The sequence below is a fragment of the Dendrobates tinctorius genome, unplaced genomic scaffold, assembly GCF_039654945.1.
Source record: "Dendrobates tinctorius isolate UK_male_01 unplaced genomic scaffold, ASM3965494v1 ptg000326l, whole genome shotgun sequence".
Lineage (NCBI taxonomy): Eukaryota > Metazoa > Chordata > Amphibia > Anura > Dendrobatidae > Dendrobates > Dendrobates tinctorius.
In genome coordinates this window covers 6,633,662-6,648,404 of record NW_027361993.1, presented here as the reverse complement: position 1 = coordinate 6,648,404, position 14,743 = coordinate 6,633,662, and positions in this window count along the sequence as shown.

Below are 14,743 nucleotides of genomic sequence, written 5' to 3'. Positions count from 1 at the left end.
TTTTCATCTTGTTTCACCGACAATACTTGTTGGGGGCTGTCTATTGCTTTGGGGTCTGCTCTGGGGCAGTTTAGATTTTCCCTTTCTTTCTTTAGGCTTATTTAGTTCTCCGGCCGTGACGAGGTGTCTAGGACCACCGTAGGCACGCTCCACGGCTTCTGCTAGTTGTGTGGATAGGATCAGGGGTCTGCAATCCGTTAGTTACCAACCTCTCCGGTTTTCTGGGCTTAGCTTGCTTTTTGTTTTTTCCTCCTCGGTGACTCATTCATAACAGAGGGGACCATGTAATAAAAGAGGGCACTGTGAATAACAAAATTAACAAGTATACACTATGTAAGAGACAGCACTATACATAACAGCAGAGGAAGCTATATAATAAGGGACGGCCCAAATATATACCTAGAGAGGATGGTACGTAATAAGGGATGGTGTTATATATAATAAAAGAGGAAACTATGTAACTAAGGATGGTGTTATACAGAATTAGTGAGTACACTATATACTCAGGGACTGTGTTAGACATAATATGCGATAATAATGTCTTCCTCCACCTCCCCCTGTTCTTAAGGCCATTATAAGTCCCCCATCCCACAACCTCATTGTCCTCCTCCCTTTGCATCCCATTATTGTCCTCTCCCCCACTCCATCATTGCCCTCTTCACCACCTCCATCATTTTCTTCTCACCCAGCGCTATCTTTGCTTTCTCCCCCACCACTCCCATCATTGCCCATTCCACCACCTCCATCATTTCCTCCTCCACCACCACCATCACTGCATTCTCCCCCACCACCCCATCATCATTTCTTTTTCCCCCACCACCCCATCACTGCCTTCTCCCCATCACCCCCATCATTGCCTTCTCCATCACCTCATCACTGCCTTCTCCCCATCAATCCCATCATTGCCTTCTCACCATCACTCCCATCATTGCCTTCTCCCCATCACCCCCATCATGGCCTTCTCTCCCCATCACCCCATCATGGCCTTCTCTCCCCATCACCCCATCATGGCCTTCTCTCCCCATCACCCCCATCATGGCATTCTCCCATCACTCTATCATGGTCCTCTCTCCCCATCACCCCCATCATGGCCTTCTCTCCCCATCACCCCATCATGGCCTTCTCTCCCCATCACCTCATCATGGCCTTCTCCCATCACGGCCTTCTCTCCCCATCACCCCCATCATGGCCTTCTCCCCATCACCCCCATCATGGCCTTCTCCCCTTCACCCCCATTTTTGCCTTCTCCACATCACCCCCATCATTGCCTTCTCCATCACCCCCATCATGGCCTTCTCTCCCCATCACCCCATCATGGCCTTCTCTCACCATCACTCCCATCACTGCCTTCTCCCCATCACCACCATCATGGTCTTCTCTCCCCATCACCCCCATCATGGCATTCTCCCATGACCCCATCATAGTCTTCTCTCCTCATCACCCCCATTATTGCCTTCTCCACATCACCCCCATCATTGCCTTCTCCATCACCCCATCATGGCTTTCTCCATCACCCCATCACTGCCTTCTCCCATCACCCCATCATGGCCTTCTCCCATCATCCCATCATTGTCTTCTCCATCACCCCATCACTGACTTCTCCCCATCACCCCATCATGACCTTCTCTCCCCATCACCCCATCATGGCCTTCTCTCCCCATCACCTCATCATGGCCTTCTCTCCCCATCACCCCCATCATGGCCTTCTCTCCCCATCATGGCCTTCTCCCCATGTCCCCATCATATCATTGCCTTCTCCTCCAGGGCGAAGCTCCACCTACACACACACACACACAGACATACACATATACATACATATACACACACAGAGCGCACACACACACAGCGCGCACACACACACACAGCAGCAGCACCTCTCACCTGTCCGCAGCATCACCTGCGCTTCCTCGCTCTGGCACAGCAGTGGCCGCTGAATGATGATGTCATTCAGCGGCGCTCTCTGTGTCAGGAAGCGCAGGCGGCGGGCAGGAAGCAGGACGGATCCTTGCAGCTCCGCTGCTATTTTCTCTTGCAGGCAGCAGAGCTACTTGGATCGCTCCCTGCCCGCCGCCCTGCAGGGCCCCCAATGACAGTACCAGATCGCAGCTCTGAATCTCCCCGGTTCAGGGAACTGGATGCTTTTTTAACAAACGGTTCCATCGAACCGGGGAGAACCGGCCGAATCCCACCCCTGGTTGTGTTACTGCCACCACCCTCACCTCCCAATGTGTCTGTGTTATCCAATTTGTCTCCCCCTTCCAATGTTTCTCTCCCGTCCCATGTTTCCACTCCTAATGTGTCTACTTCCATCCTTGACCTCCCAGACCCCACACATTTATTAGGCTCTTCACCTGGAACCCCTTCATTGTCCACCCCCAGCGAATCTTCCCAGCTTCACACCCCCAAGTCCGTAACATTTCCACATCATTATTTTCTAAAAAGTTAATTTAAAAAAAAAAAATTGTGTTGTTTTTCCCCTATCACTGCTTATTCTTTGTCTTTATTCGCCGGCAACACACACTGTGCACCGTAAACACACACATCGCCGTCTACACACACTGTGTCTTTGCCACTTTGCCACCTCATAGCTCCATGACACACAATCTGCTCCTCCTTTTCTATCTTTGATTTACACTGCAGCTTTGCTTCTTGTGTCTGTCATGGAGCTATGAGATGGCAAAAACAAAGCTGAAAATCCTCCAAAAAAATTAAATAATACAGCACAAAGGATTTAGGGGTCACCAATGCTCACCTGCCCAGGTGTAAGCACTAGTGCACTCAGGATGCTGGGTTTTCTGCATCCTGAGTGCACTATTTCTGACACACGGGCAGGTGAGTAAAGATAGGAGGTGGATTAGCTCCATCTTCTCTTCAGTCTGCATTAATCTATTGGAATATAGATTAATGCAGACTAAAGAGATGATGGAGCTAATGAGAAGTCACCTACCATCGCACTGACAGAGAGAACAGGTGTAGTGTAAAGCATGGGTGACATAACCCAATCTGCATGAGACAGGGAGTGAACAGATGTTTTCACTAGAGTTTTTTTTATTGTCAGCACACATTAAAGGTACGTTTTAACATTCCAGGTCCATAACATTACATAAAATTACATTTTACTAAACCATTTCATCTTACCATGCCACACGTCCAATCACACGTCCAATATCATAAACAAAGTAGTCAGCGAATGTATCCCTCATTTGGGCAACTTCCCTTGTTGTCCTCAGAGGGTGATGATGGTAATCTGGCAATGGGTTACAAACAGGTTCATCAAGTTCAAAATTTGGTCGCTCTTTAGTCATTATGTAGTTGTGAAGAACCACAAACGCCTTGACCACCTCATCAACTGTCTCAATTTTTAGATTAATTGCTGTCTCTAAAATGCTCCATTTCAAGACAAGCATACCAAAGGCACACTCTTCGTGCCCTGGTCAGTCTGTAATTAAAAGTCCTTTTTGTGTGTTCAAGTCCCGACTGGAGTATGGTTTCAGTAGGTTTCCACACATCTGAAAGGCCTCATCCCCAACCACAACAAATGGCATTGACGGGCCTTCAGTGTTAGGAAGAGGTCGTGGCAGGGGGAAATTAAAATTATTCCCATACAAACGTTGACCCATGTCCGAGTTTTTAAATGTCTGCGAGTCATTACCACGGCCAAAAGATCCAATGTCCATGGCGACAAACCTACAGTCCGCAATGGCCATGAGCACAATGGAAAAATATTTTTTATGATTAAAGTACTCGGATCCACTTAGAGCCCGTTTGGTAATCCAATTATGTTTTCCATCCACTGCTCCCAAACAGTTGGGGAAATTACAAATTTCCAAGAATTTTTCTGCAGTTTCCTGACAGATTTCCATGGTGGGTAGGGGGAAAAATTCCACACGCAGAACGTCCAAAGCCCGGCAGGTGTCTGCAACAATCCCAGAAAGGGTGGAACCGCCAATCCGGAACTGGAAATGGAGCGATGATAGGCTCTCTCCGGTAGCCAGGAAACTGCCGAACAGAGAAAGAAAAAAAATATTCAGAACAATAATATTTAGGACAGGGGTTTTGAAAAACAAAAAAAGGAAAAAAAAATAAGTACATTGCAGAACAATAATAATTATGACAGGCGTTTATTTTTAAATATTACGTACCTTAGTGTCACTAGCAGACGTTCCTCAGCAGGAATCGCTCTACATAGCTGTGTGTCCTGCCTGCTGATGGCTCCTTGTACACGACCCAGCAAATCCCGGAAGCTCTCTTGAGACATCTTCGTGTATTCAAAATATTTATCCGGGTTTTCATGGAGCTCATTGAATAAGGAGTGGTTGGCTTCACGGCTATCCCGGACTTCAACAATGGGGTGTTGCCAAAAGCGCAGATGCAGTCTTCTCCATCTTTGTCTTTTCAGTTCTTGCTCACAAGCAAAGACAAAGGCAAGAAACAAGTTGATATCCAAATCCAGATTCCGATAGAAACTCTCCACGCAAAGATCCATCTTGACGCGGGATACAGTAGCAAAATCTGAGGATTTCCTCTGTACAAGGGTCTATACACAGAAATCCCATGAGACATGCCCATTGGGCGTGGCTTATGTCAAGGAAAATTTCTTGGAATTTTTTTTCCCTACGGAACGCGTGCGTATAAAAAATGCAAACGCATGCAAAAACGCATGCAAACGCATAAAAATGCAGCATTTTTTTGCTGTCATGCATAAGCTGATGCGGCTAAAAAATGCTGCGTTTGCATGCGTTTGAAAGCGTTTTTGCATGCGTTTGTGTTTGCGGACGATACGCTGTGGACTCAACCGCAAATGTGAACCTAGCCTAAAGAAGAATATAATGCTGTCTGCAGAGCCTGCAGGGCGCGAATCAGATTATCTAAAGATGACAATGAATTAAGGCTTGAAAAAAGCAATAAAAAAGGATTTTGGGGATATGTCAAAAGTAAAAGAAAAGTCAAAGATGCTGTAGGATTTTTACAGGATGAAAATGATTAAATGGTAAGAAAGGATGTTGAGAAGGCCGAACTTTTAAATTCCTATTTTGCATCTGTTTTCTCTCAGAAAAGAAATGTAACATTAGCTGATCTTCACTGTCCTATTAAAGGAATAGAAGAATACAGGATATCTTTAAACAGAAATATAGTGAGAAAACACTTAGCTAACATAAATAAATTCTAGTCTCCAGGTCCAGATAAATTACACTCGAGAGTACTGAAGAAGATAGCAGAAGAAATTTTTGAACCACTTTCCATAAGCTTTGAAAATTCTTGGATAATAGAAGTCCCAGAAGACTGGAGAAGAGCAAATGCTGTCCCTATCTTTAAGGGGAAGAAGGTGGACCCAGGGAACTATAGGCCGGTGAGTCTCACTTCTTTACCAGGAAAGATCGTTGAACAAATTATTAAACAGTATGTATGTAAGTACCTGGATAAGAATAAAGTGATTAACCAGAGTCAGCATGGGTTTGTAACTAATAAGTCATATCAGACTAACATAATTTCCTTCTATGACAGAATCACTGACTGAGTGGATCAGGGAAATACTGTAGATATAGTATATCTTGACTTCAGCAAAGCATTTGACAAAGTATCTCACACAATCCTTATTGAAAAAATGTTTAAGTATGGAATGGACAAGGCAAATGTTAGGTGGATTCATAACTGGCTTAGTGATCGGACCCAAAGATTAGTCTCAAGTGGGGTACCACAGGGCTCTGTCCTGGGCCCTGTACTGTTCAACATCTTTATCAATAAATTAGATGAAAGAATTGATGGTATACTGATTAAATTTGCTGACGACACAAATCTAGGAGGGATGGCTAATACTAGAGAAGAGAGAGAGGATTCAAAAAGATATAAATAAAGTGGAGCAGTGGGCAGCAAGTAACAGAATGGCTTTTAACAGGGAAATTCAAAGTACTACATCTGGGCAATAAAAATGAAAAAAGCATATACAGAATGGGAGGAATAGGGCTAAGCAACAGCACATGTGAAAAAGACTTGGATATACTAATAGATCACAGACTGAACTTGAGTCAACAGTGTGATGTAACAGCAAAAAGGCAAATACAATTCTGGGATGTATTAACAGAAACGTGAAGTAATTATCCCCCTCTACTCCTCTGGTCAGACCTCATCTGGAATACGGTGTCCAGTTTTGGCCACTACACTTTAAGAAAGACATCAACAAACTGGAGTAAGTTCAGAGAAGAGCGACCAAAATGGTGACCTGTCTGCAAATCATGTCCTATGAGGAACAGTTACAGGATTTGGGAATGTTTAGCTTGCAAAAGAGAAGACTGAGAGGAGACTTAATAGCTGTCTACAAATATCACATTGTAGGGATCATCTTTATTCTCATTTGCACAAGGAAAGACTAGAAGCAATGGGATGAAACTGAATGGGAGGAGACACAGATTAGATATTAGAAAAAAACTTTTTGACAGTTAAGGTGATCTATGAGTAGAACAGGCTGCCATGAGAGGTGGCGGTGAATTCTCCTTCAATGGAAGTCTTCAAACAGAGCCTGGACAGACATCTGTCTGGGATGATTTAGTGAATCCTGCTTTGAGCAGGGGGTTGGACCAGATGACCCAGGAGGTCCCTTCCAACTCTACCATTCTATGATTCTATGATTCTATTATGTCTGGTGGTGGTTAAGGTGTTTTCAGGATAATGTGCAGTTAACACACATTTTTAGCAATTAGCCCACAAAGTTCTACTTTGGTGTCATCTGAGCAGAGCACCTTCTACCACATGTGTCTTCTACGTGGTTTTTTGCATACTGCAAACAGGACTTATTGTGAATTGTTTTCAAAAATGCCTTTCGTCTTGCCAGTCTTCCATAAAGGCCAAATTTGTGGAGTATATGACTAATCTGTGGACAGATAATTTGTGGACAGATTCGCCCACCTGAGCTGTGGATCTCTGCAGCTCCTGCAGAGTGACCATGGGCCTCTTAGCTGATTCTCTAATTAGTGCTGTCCTTGATGAGATGTCGTTTTGGTGGAGGGCCATGTCTTGGTAGCTTTGCAGTTGTGGCGCCCCTGAGGGTTCAGTTGCCACAGAGGTACTGCACCTCCTCCTGAGGTGTGATACTCCACCATCCAGGTAAGTTGGAGGCTCCTGACCACATTCCAACACCTGCACCCATCATCACAAAGTAGTGTAGCAAAGCCACATTGCGGCTCCCTGCTTGGAGTGTAGCAGAGCACCTTTGGTGGCTCCCTGCTTGGAACACGAAACGTGCTGGGAGGTGGGTGGAGTTAGAATACATAAAAGAGTGGGAAGGTTTAGGAGTTCAGTTCAGTTCAGTTGAGAGTTCGGAGTGGAGGAGAGGAGATCCCTGGGAGAGGGATGGAAGAAGGAGGTGCTGCAGCAGATCACAGTGACCTGGGTCTGCTGGCACGGGAAAGGAAAAAAAGAGACAGACATTGAAGAGAACCCTGATCTTCCATAAGAAGGAAAAGTCTAGTACGGAATGTAGGAGTAAAAGGGAACAGAAGACGTGGGTTAGAAGAGAACCCTGCCTAGAAGTTCTAAGCGCAAGGCCGGGGCCCGGTCCCCGAGGTTGTATGGATACTAAGGGTCCTACAGCAGACACCGGTGGAGTAGTGGGCTGTAAATGCACTACTCGCATCTAAGACTTGGGGGCACAACAGCAACTTGGATAGTGAGCCGGGACTTAGGAGTAAGGAGTCCCCAAAGCAGGCTACAGCTGTCTGCCGTACAAGTATAGTTCTTGGGAACATCTGACAGGAGAAACTCCAGTGTAACTCAGTACTGGGAGTACTTCACTCAAAGGCGCTATAGAGGAGACGTTCGGAAAGGCACATGTTGGCGGAGTGTTGGAAGGGAGAATCCGATCTTGCTTGGAGGTTGACTGAGCCCCTGACCTGGAGGACACAGCGCGGAGGCAGGCACCTGTTTGTACAACAGACTGTGAGTAAAGCTTTGGAACTACAGGCCCTTGTGTCCTCTACGCATTCTGGCACCAACATCCCCAACACAGCTACATCGCTGCACCATTCACATCTCCCAACTATCATCTCCTTTACACTGCCCTGGGACTACAGCTCCACCTGTGGGGAGCTTCAACATCTTTGCTGCACCACACCACCAGTCCCAGAAGATCTGCAGGCAGCGTCGGCTTAACATCTCAATTGCCGAACACCACAGATGGCGTCACAAACTATTCATTTAATCCACTACATTCCACCATTCAATCTCCCCTATTAATTGGGCGCCCAGGGCCAGGGACCGGGTCACTGCTGCCGTGACACATCCCGCTGATACCGGCCCTGTACCGAGTACCCCACAGCCCTGGGAGGGCGACCCACACTTGTGCCATACTCTTTCCATTTTTGGATGACGGATTGATCAGTGCTCCACGAGGTGTTCAGTGGTTGGGCTATTTTTTATAACCCAACCCTGCTTTACATTTCTCAATAAATTCATTTCTGATCTATGTGGTTTGTTACTTGGTTTTCATGATGTTGTTTGATCCCTAATGTTCTCAAACAAACCTCTGAGGCTGTGGGGAGCTGACCACTAAAGAAAGACTATTAGACCAATGCACGAAGAGGTTAGTCCACTGCTCTGAGGGACATAGTCTTTTTCCAGCATGGAGCATTGGTTATGTTAATATTATTGTTGTGTTTCATTACAGATTTGCTTCCTGTGCTATTTTACAGATTGGCTTGCTTGTCAGTTTAGCCTCAGGAATCAATGTTTCCATTCAGTGACAGCAAGCACAGGAAGACGTGCTTGTTAAATCTTATGTACACATAAGGCAAGACAGGAAATTGCTAAAGGTAAATGTAAAGCAATCATTCTATTTATATTATCAGTATCTCAAGGGCCTCAAGTTATTGTTTCCCAGCCACTAGGTCCATTGTGTGAATAGGGATACTAGGCCCAGGGGAGCATCACCACAGGGGGTCTCACATACAATCCCAGGTGATGGCCTTCTGGAATATTCTTCATTCTTTGAGCTGAAAAAAATGTTTAAGGAGGAGGGTATGAACACTTGTGCCCAAAAGGGGGCTGATGCTAGGGAGGGAGGAAGAAGCCACCTGTTTAGTCAGGGAGTTGGGGAGAGTGACATCGAAGGGAGAGGATCTAGGATGAGGTCCTGGAGGACATGGATGACCCATGGAGTTTGGAGATCAGTTGTAGACTTGGCTAGACACACAAGCTTCTGTTAAGGGATTTGTCGGCTGGATTTCAGAAACTTTCTTAAGGACTGTCGCTGCTGGATACATGTATGGCGCCCTACGTCTTTACCGCCACAAAAGGGTTAAATATGTACTGTTTTGTATGTGTTTTGTGAGCAATGGGAGTTATGCTTTCTCTGCTAGAGACCACAACACAAACACAATTTACCTTACTCCCTTACTTGTCTGAACCTTAGAGCTTTGCAGACATACCCTTACTGGGAGGGGGAGGAGTTGAGTTGTTGTTTTCAGTGAAGAAGAATGTGAGGAAGATGGAGAACACTCCTGGAAGCCATGACATGTGCTCCTTCCAGGAGTAAAGCTAAGAAGAATCAGGGAGTCAGCCCCTAGGCCATCCATGCTTTCAGAGCAGGGTGGTAAGCTGAGAGACTGTGTGGGTTTATACAACCAACAGCATAGTGTTTTCCCTGGGAAGACTGCAGCAAACCAGGATCAGTGAAGGATTGTGCAAGAAGGAACTGGAGCTTCACACAGGATCCAAGCTGCAAGTTGCCAGAGGAGGAAAATACAGTGAGTAGTGGCTATACTGGAAGTTCCAAACTCCAGGAAGCCTTGGTCCCAGAAGGGATTAGAATAGCAGGAAGCTTACACCGAGTCACAGCAGAGAGAAGGATAACTCCCATTCTGCAGATCAGACTGTAACCTGGTGAGAGTTATAATATCTCCTCTGAACTGCACCTGAACTACAGTAAATGATAAAGTGACTTTCCTTGTCTCCTGCCTTATTACTCCGTGCCTTTTACTTCCATCACAATCTCTGGGGGTCAGCCCTGGTTGGAGAGGGTTAAACATCTGCACTGACATCATCTACTCCCCCAGGGATCATCTGCAGTACAGTCGAACACTCCAACTGGCGTCACGTACTCTTTTTCCAATTTCTTTCATTTTTACTTTCTTTTTCAATCCCCATTTCACTGTCCCTGGAACACGGGCATCGGGCACGGCCGCCACCCCCGTGACCTCCTGAATCTAACGCTGCCCAGCCACCTGAGTACCCCGTTCTGGGCGAGACACATGGGCTTCGGTTGTGTTACCTGTTGTCTAGAGGAGCGTGAACTGTGACTGCAGACTATAGTGGTGAGAGATATGAAATCTGTGGGCCAACGAAAAGTTGAGAGACAATTACTATTGTCTGGTACGGGGGCAGTGGGATTATCGGCATCGTGGAGGGGATCTTGTGGACTGGGGGCAATGTATATTGGACATCCCCCCATTTTGTTTCTAAAACCATGGATGTGAGGAATAAAAAATAGTTGTATCGTTAATCTGCCTAGGTGATTATTACAACCCACAACCTCAGATTTTCACAGGGGCCTTCACAGAACAACTGTCGTAACTCTGAGAAGAAAGTACACACAGGTGGACTCAATTTACTAATTATGTGACTTCTGGAGACAACTGGTCACTCAGGATTTTATTTGGGGGTATCAGGCTGTAAGAGGCTGAATACAAATTCACATCACAGTTCTAAGATTTATATTTCTAAAATAATTAGAAAACTACAGTGGGTACAGAAAGTATTCAGACCCCTTTACATTTTTCACTCTGTTTCATTGCAGCCATTTGGTAAATTGACAAAACTTTTTTTTTCTCGTTAATGTACGCTCTGCACCCCATATTTGCTGAAAAAAACAGAAATGTAGAAATTTTTGTAAATTTATTAAAAAATAAAAACTTGACTATATTGAATAATATTCTACTCAGTATTGAGTAGAATAATAATCTTTATATTACGCTAACATATTCCGCAGAGCTTTACATTTGGGACACATCTAAATTCCCTATCAGTATGTCTTTGGAATGTAGGAGGAAACTGGAGCACCCAGAGGAAACCCACGCAAACACATGGAGAACATACAAACTCCTTGCAAATGTTGTCTTTGGTGGGATTCAAACCCAAGACTCCAGCGCTGCAGTGCTATCCACTGAGCCACCGTGCTGAAGCACCCTTTTGAGAGTACAGCCATGAGTCTTCTTGGGAATGATGCAGCAAGTTTTTCACACCTGGATTTGGGGATCCTCTGCCATTCTTCCTTGCAGATACTCTCCAGTTCTGTCAGGTTGGATGGTGAACATTGGTGGACAGCCATATTCAGGCCTCTCCAGTCATGCTTAATTGGGTTTAGGTCAGGGCTCTGGCTGGGCCAGTCACAAATGGTAACAGAGTTGTTCTGAAGCCACGCCTTTGTTATTTTAACTGTGTGCTTAGGGTCATTGACATGTTGGAAGGTGAACCTTCGGCCAAGTCTTAGGTCCAGAGCACTCTGGAAGAGGTTTTCATCCAGGATATCTCTGTAATTAGCCACATTCATGTTTCCTTCATTTGCAACCAGTCGTCCTGTCCTTGCAGCTGAAAAACACCCCCATAGCATGATGCTGCTACCACCATGTTTCACTGTTTTGATTGTACTGGCAGGTGATAAGCAGTGCCTGGTTTTCTCCACACATACCGCTTAGAATTATCATCAAAAAGTTCTATCTTCATCTCATCAGATCAGAGAATCTTATTTCTCATTGTCTGTGAGTCCTTCATGTGTTTTTTAGCAAACTCTATATGGGCTTTCATATGTCTTGCATTGAGGAGAGGTTTCCGTAGGGCCACTCTGCCATAAAGGCCCGACTGGTGGAGTGCTGCAGTGATAGTTGACTTTGTGGAACTTTCTCCCATCTCCCTACTGCATCTGTGGAGCTCAGCCACAGTGATCTTGGGGTTCTTCTTTACCTCTCTCACCAAGGCTCTTCTCCCACGATTGCTCAGTTTGGCTAGATGGCCAGGTCTAGGAAGACTTCTGGTGGTCCCAAACTTCTTCCATTTAAGGATTATGGAGGCCACTGTGCTCTTAAGAACCTTGAGTACTGCAGAAGTTCTTTTGTAACTTTGGCCAGATCTGTGCCTTGCTACAATTCTGTCTCTGAGAACCTTGGCCAGTTCCTTTGACCTCATGATTCTCATTTAGTCTGACATGCACTGTGAGTTGTGAGGTCTAATATAGACAGGTGAGTGCCTTTACAAATCAAGTCCTATCAGTTTAATTTAACACAGCTGGACTCTAATGAAGGAGTAGAACCGTCTCAAAGAGGATCACAAGGAAATGGACAGCATGTGACTTAAATATGAGTGTCTGAGCAAAGTGTCTGAATACTTATGACCATGTGATATTTCAGTTTTTCTTTTATAATAAATTTGCAAAAATGTCTACATTTCTGTTCTGTTTTTTCAGTCAAGATGAGGTGCAGATTGTACATTAATGAGAAAAAAATGAACTTTTTTGAATTTACCAAATGGCTGCAATGAAACAAAGAGTGAAAAATTTAAAGGGGTCTGAATACTTTCCAAAACCCACTGTATGTGTGAAGGATGAGGGGATTTAATGGCATTTTACAATCCACCTGAAAACGTGTAGCTGTATCAGGACACCTGGCTTAGCAGGTGGCCCAGCTTTCTCAGTTTCAAAGAAGAAATTCAAACCCACTTCAGCTTAGCTAGTATACACAGGGGGTTATCCTGTGTACTGCTCCTCCAGTCAGAGGGGAATTTCATAAAGTGATTTAAGGAAAATATGGAACTATTGTACGTCCTAGCCAAACTCTGGAACAGGCTGAATGCCTTCCAGGGTCCCAATCCATTCTAGCACCCCAGTGTGGGGATATACGTAGAATGGCTAGTAGGAGTCAGGTAGCTTCCCAAGGACTGTCATTTAAGGAGTTATGACCCATCTTAGGTTTTGGCGTTTTTAGCTGCTAGATGCAAAGGGAGGGGATTTAGGTCCAGTCCAGGGGGCAAGAGGGGAGTTACCACAAGGGTTTAAATGCTCAGGTAAAGCATGACCTATTGCTTTTTTCTGGGGGTCACAACAACATATCCTGTGGGGAGAAGTCAAGGAACAGAAGGGACACCAGCCTCCCATGTGATAGTCCTTCCCCCACAAGCCAAGACTTTTGTCTGACTGGTAACTGAACCTTATCTTCTGCATACTTTGTTCTACCATTATTTATATTTGCATATCTTACTATTGTATATGTATAATCATTGTGTATGTAGTGTTTCTGGTTTTAATAGAGAGGCTTGTTTCTGGCCCGATATAATCCTGCTAAAGGATCGGGCTTTTATCTAACAAGGAACTGGTGGCAGTCCTACTGGACTGATAAGGTTCAGTTTAAGTGGTGTAGTGAAACGTGCCTCTCAGTCTGTCAGAAGTGAGAAGTGTGGTGCCATGTCAGCTGCTGCTTGGGCTTCTTCTCTCACTATCCGTGCTTTCCATGGCCAATGTGAACAGGGGATGTCTGTGTAAAACTGTGCCAAGCAAACCTTACTTGACCACAGGGGATGCGAAACATCACATTGGTGCAAGTGAGTAGACCATACCACATGATCCCTCGGACATAATAGTGATGTCAGGCGGGATGGCGATATGTGGGCTCGTCACATGTGGTGGCAGCGATGGGATTCTGTTACGATTGCGAACGCAGCGTGGCTTACCAGCCAACGCTCCCACGTCGTCGAACCATAACGACGACGGGGTATGCATCCCAGGTGATCGTGGAATGTGGAACCACTGGACAACAGAGGGGGACCTGGGTCTACCCGAACTAGGGAAGGGTAGCAACCGGGGTCTGTGGCAGCTGAGCTAGTGGACAGGATGGCCATATGCAGAACTAAAAGACACCACACAACTCCAGGTATGAAGAAACATAAAGTTTACTTAAATGAAGCAAAAAACATCCAGACACCAGGCTCCCGATTACGCACATCAAGAAGGGTAAGTATCTCAGGTTGACAGATGAAGCAGGAGGTCATCACGGGTTGATGCAGTCCAGGGCCATCTGGCACGGGCTTCCTAGGAGGACCTCTATCTTGGCCCACAAGAGAGGCACCGGCACAGCAGGAGAACATCAGACACCGACCTCGGGCAGACTTCAGACGATAGCTAGGGTCATCACAGGTTGATGCAGTCCAGGGTTGCTTGGCACGGTCAAACTAGGATGGCCTCTCTCTCATGCCTCAAGCGTAGCACAAACAAAACCGTTGGCACAACCCCAAGTAGTGGTGCACAAGAAGGATCCCACTCCGTGAATATATAGCATATGAACTTGGGTATGTACTGTACCTTATTAAATACTTTTGCATCGGAATTCACTTGTGTGTGCCAAGTTCATATGCTATACATCAAGCGTAGCACAGGCACAGCAGGAGAACATGAGACACCGACCGAGGACAGACATCATCACAGGGTGGACCCAAGGGAACCGGCGGAACATTGGCACAAAACAAAAAAGAAAAAGCAGGCCACTGATAGGAATGCACACTACCAATAAATCATAAAAAGAGATGACTTTATTGATAACAAATGATTAAAAACATTAAAAAAACACACACACACAAGAGAAAACCGCATTGGTCCTGTACACACCATAAGCATTATAAAGATGGTAAAAATAACAGCTCCATAGAAAAAAAGCCAAGTGAACATCAAATACAATCATATAAATGGCAATTCAGACATAAATGGTCACTA